Source organism: Triticum urartu, chromosome 2A, assembly GCF_056163025.1.
Source record: "Triticum urartu cultivar PI428250 chromosome 2A, HENAU_Tu73, whole genome shotgun sequence".
NCBI lineage: Eukaryota > Viridiplantae > Streptophyta > Magnoliopsida > Poales > Poaceae > Triticum > Triticum urartu.
This window is the reverse complement of record NC_141874.1, coordinates 585174421-585179954: the sequence shown is the minus strand read 5'-3', so window position 1 is coordinate 585179954 and position 5534 is coordinate 585174421.

Here is a 5534-nt window from a genome sequence, read left to right as displayed (position 1 = left end):
ATATGCACGGCAAGACATACATCAAGTGTTCTCAAATCTTTAAAGACTCAATCCGATAAGATAACTTCAAAGGGAAAACTCAATCATTACAAGAGAGTAGAGAGGGAGGAGAAACATAAGATACAACTATAATAGCAAAGCTCGCGATACATCACGATCGTGCCAAATCAAGAACACGAGAGAGAGAGATCAAACACATAGCTACTGGTACATACCCTCAACCCCGAGGGAGAAATACTCCCTCCTCGTCATGGAGAGCACCGGGATGATGAAGATGGCCACCGGAGAAGGATTGCCCCCTCGTCATAGCTACTGGTGCCGGAACGGGTCTAGATTGGCTTTCAGTGGCTACGGAGGCTTCTGGCGGTGGAACTCCCGATCTATTGTGTTCCCGGATGTTTTTAGGGTATATGGGTATATATGGGGGAAGAAATACATCAGGGGAGCCACGAGGGGCCCACGAGGGTGGAGGGCATCCCCAGGGGGGTGGGCGCCCCCTGCCTCGTGGCTTCCTTGTTGATCCTCTGACATGCACTCCAAGTCTCTTGTATTGCTTTCTTTCCAAAAATAAATTTTCCGAAGGTTTCATTCTGTTTGGACTATGTTTGATATTCCTTTTCTGCGAAACACTGAAACAAGGGAAAAACATAAACTGGCACTGGGCTCGGGGTTAATAGGTTAGTCCCAAAAATCATATAAAATAGCATATAAATGCATATAAAATATCCAAGGTTGATAATATAATAGCATGGAACAATCAAAAATTATAGATACGTTGGAGACGTATCAGGCACCTCCTCGATCCATCTATGGATCAAGAGGACACTACATAAAAAGGCACATCTGTGACATTTTGGGCCGAACGATTTTTTTTCTGTCATACATATGACACTTCTATGACGATAATTGTGACAAAACCCGGTATCATCATAGATGTGGTGGGCTCCTACTTCTATGACAAAAAATCATGACAGAAAATGGGCTTTTTGTCCTGGGCGGGCCGGAGACGCAGCTGCATGACATTCTTTGGGCCGTCCATGACGGAAAAACCGTGGTAGAAGTGAGGGGGAGGAAAATTTCGGGGAGTTCCCGGTTACGGTGGGAGGTCGGGGGCCGAGCGATGCGCATTTCTCTCGTACACGTACGCGCGTGTGTGCGAGGCGTTGGCTCTAACTGAACCCGAGCGACGCGTTGGGCTCTAACTGAACCCAAGTGATTGCACTGCAGGCTATGCGTTACTGAACCTGAGCGATCGATCGATGGCTGTTAACTGAACCCAATCGAGCGATTCCTTGGCTACTGCTGTTAACTGAAGCCGATTGATGGGATGAACAGTGAGCGTTGTGGGGGGGGGGTTGGATGAACAGGACCCCGTGGTGTGGTGGAGGGCTGGATGAACAGTAGATGATGGAGGGGTGCCCGTGGAGGGGTGGATGAACAGGACCCCGTGGTGTGGAGGGCAGGATGAACAGTAGATGGTGGAGGGGTGGTTGAATAGGACCCCGTGGTGCGGAGGGCTGGATGAACAGTAGACGATGGAGGGGTGGTTGAACAGTAGCCGGTGGAGTAGCGCGCGGTGGAGGCTGGATGAACAGGAGCTCGTGGAGGCTGGAGGAGGTTGACAGTGGATGAACAGTAGCTTGTGGAGGCTGGAGGGGGTCGACGGTGGAGATGAACAGTATCCTGTGGAGTCCCGTTTTGCGGTACGCCACACCCCTCCCGATGAACAGGACCCCTGTTTCGACCGTAGCGCTCCAACACAAGTCCGTTTCCTCCGTTTTGCGGTACGCCACACCCCTCCCGATCAACAGGACCCCCGTTTCGATCGTAGGAGGTCCGTTTCCTCCGTTTTGTGGTATGCCACACCCCTCCCGATCAACAGGACCCCCGTTTCGACCGTAGGAGGTCCGTTTCCTCCGTTTTGTGGTACGCCACACCCCCCGATCAACAGGACCCCCGTTTCGACCGTAGGAGGTCCGTTTCCTCTGTTGTGCGGTACGCCAGGCCTCGTTTCCATCGCCTCTTCCGTCCAAGCCCTCCCGATGAACACGACCACGCATTTCGTTCCGACCCATGAACACGACGACGACGCCGTTTCTCCGTTCTGACCCAGCCATGTACACAAGCCCTCGCCGTACTTATGCGTGAGTAGGCGTTCGAGACCCCGCCCGTATGTACACATACGTGGCCGTATTTTCTTTCTTGCACCTTGTCCGCCTCTACTACGAAACATGCGTGCCTCTACATCCACCAGTATATATGTACGTACACGTTCGCGACCAGAATGACAACGCTACGTACGCTTCGACTAGGTGGGTCCCGACTGTCAGGCACTTCCTTGCCTGCGAAGATGTAGCTGGTGGGTCCCAGCAGTTAAGGGGGCGAAATATGGTGGCCCATCCGGTGGGTCCCCGCTGTCAGGTGGAGGAATAATTATTTTGCATGTAATAAGGAGGCACTTCCTTGCTGCGGCCGTGGACCCAGCTGTCAGCCTCTCCACGTACAGTCCATGTCCGATGGAAGTCGTTCCTTGACCATGTTGACCACGCCGCCCCGTGAGCACCAGGGCGGTGGACGATGGCGAGGCCTAGGAAGGGGATGACACAGAGCTGGGGAAGACGCGGCAGTGGATGCCCACGCGTAAAGGAGTACGAGGGTTCACTCGTTCGCTCGGTGTGAGGCTGCCGTCGCCGCAGAATAACAGGGGGTGTGGGTGAGTAGAGGGATGGCCTGGCCAGCGGTGGGAGTAGTAGGGGGCGGTGAGGCCTCCGCCGCATCGCAGCCGGCCACGGGAGGCAGGAGCACGAGGCACGACCGACGCTGGTTTGGGCGGCTGGAGCAAGAAGACTAGAGGTTGAAGAAGCACTACGGCCGTTGGATGGACATCGTACGGTCACCGGAGCTAGAGTCATGCATATTGACTAAGTTGACAAAGCCTTCCATCCCCGTCAACTTAGTAGGCCCACAAGTCAGCCTCCCAGCAAGGTGGGTCCCAGCTAGCCGGGGGAGTATCCATTTTTTTGTGCGTAATAAGGAGGCACTTCCGGTGGGTCCGAGCTGACAGCGGGGGGAACGTTTTTTTGGCGAAATACGGTGGCCCGTCCAGTGGGTCCTAGCAGTCAGGGGAAACGATTTTTTTGCAAAATACTGGTGGCCTGTCCGGTGGGTCCCTGCTATCAGGTGGAGGAATAATTATTTTCCACGTAATAAGGAGGCACTTCCTTGCGGCTGTCGTGGACCCAGCTGTCAGCCTCTCCATGTACAGTATTCTTTCGATGGAATTCGGTCGTTGACCACATTGACCACGGCGCGTCGACAGCACCACGGCGGTGGACGACGACGAGGCCTAGGAAGGGGACGACGCGGAGCCGGGGAAGGCGCGTCAGTGGATGCCCACGCGGAGAGGAGTACAAGGGTTCACTGGTTCGGCTGCGCTGCCATCGCCGCAGAATAACAGGGGGTGTGGGTGAGTGGAGTGGAGGGATGGCCTAGCCAGCGGTGGGAGTAGTATGGGGGCGGTGAGGCCTCCGCGGCAGCACATTCGGCCACGGGAGGCAGGAGCAGGCGGCACGACCGGCGCTGGTTTGGGCGGCTGGAGCAAGAAGACCAGAGGTTGAAGAAGCACTACGGCCGTTGGATGGACATCGTATAGTCAGTCGAGCTAGAATCGTGCATATTGACTAAGTTGACAAAGCCCTTCATCCCCGTCAACTTAGTAGGCCCACTATACTGGGTCCCAGCTAGCAGGGGGAGTATTCATTTTTTTGTGCGTAATAAGGAGGCACTTCCTTGCGTGCGAAGATATAGCTGGTGGGTCCGAGTTGTCAGCGGCGGTAACGTTTTTTTTCACGAAATACAGAGGCCGTTTCGGTGGGTCCCAGATGTCAGGTGGAGGAAATCATTATTTTGCGCGTAATAAGGAGGCATTTCCTTGCGTGCGGCCGTGGACCCAGCTATCAGCCTCTCCACGTACAGTCCACTTCAGATGCATGTCGATCGTTGACCACGCTGACCACGCCACGCCGAGAGCACCAGGGCGGTGGACGACGGCGAGGCCTAGGAAGGGAACGACACGGAGGCAGGGAAGACTCGGCCGTTGTTTTTGTTTCCCACGTGGAGGGGAGTATGACTGTACGAGAGTTTACTGGTTTGTCTGCCGTCGCCAGAGAATAACAGCAGGTGTGGGTGAGTAGAGGGATGGCTAGGCCAGCGATGGGAGTACGGTGGGGCGGTGAGGCCTGCGCGGCAGCACAGCCGGCCATGGGGAGGAGGGAGCAGGCAGTCCCGCGGGCGCTTGTTTGAGCGGCTGGAGCAGGAAGAGCAGAGATTGAAGAAGCACGACGGCCATTGGATGGATATCCAACAGTATACATGCCATCTGTGGAAAGCCTCAAATCTGTGGAAAACAGCATACAACCCATCTGCCATTATTTCAAATAATTTACAGACCATTTGCTAATTCTTACGGGTTTTTTGGAGCCCATATTCTTTATGTTAGCATTACAGCCCATATTGGCCACGGTTAAAAAATTATACAAAATTTTGCATATGTCGGTGCGGTCTGAACTATTTTTAATCCCGAAATTTCAAGTCACATTCAGACTGATTTTAAAAATAAATGTATATCAATATAAAATCCAATAAATTGTCCATGCATAAAAATCAATGCAATTTAAAATCTCGAAATGAAAAAAAAGATATTTGAAAATAATTGCCGGTTTGATGTGTTTTAAAAATGTACAACCCATTTCTCATTACTGATAGGCCATTTTCTCGACCAGCCGAATGAAGCTCTCCTCGTCTTGAAAGATTTGCAGCCCAACAGGCCTGATAAAGCGACTTACTTGACAAATCACAAAAAAACCGGGCTAGCCATTTTCAGAAAGAAAAAAAACTACTGGGCTGGTCTGTGGTAAACATAAAAGAAAAGGCTGTCTAGACAGGCCAGAGTGTCCCGCACAGCCCAGTTGACACCCTGCTTCCGTATCAAAAACAAATTAGATAAATGCCACTCCAATTATGGCGATTCATAAAAATGCCAGTGCAATTTCCAAACTTTGAAAAATGCCACTACAATTTTTGCAAACTTTGAAAAACGCCACTGCAGTTTGCAAACTTTGAAAAACGCCACTCCAGACTTCGAAAAATGCCACTAGAAATGGCATGAAATGGCATTTTTCAAAGTTTGGAAATTGCAGTGGCATTTCTCAGATACACCAGATTTGGAGTGACATTTATCAAATTAACCCAAAACAAAAATAACTGGGCGAGCTGCTGGGTCCCTGGTGTCAGCCGCTCGTTGTGCAATTCTCTCGTTTATTGACTACGTTGACAATGGCATGGGACCCAGATGTCAGAAATCCACTAGGAGGAGCCATTTTTTATTGGCTTGAAATAAGGAGGCACTTGCTTGCGTACTGCCATGACCTTGGCGGGTCCCTGCTGTCATCCTCTCCACGTACAATCATGTCCTGATTGTGTACGCGTCAACTTGCTAGGCCCACAAGCCAGCCTCTAAACCGTGGAGGACAAAT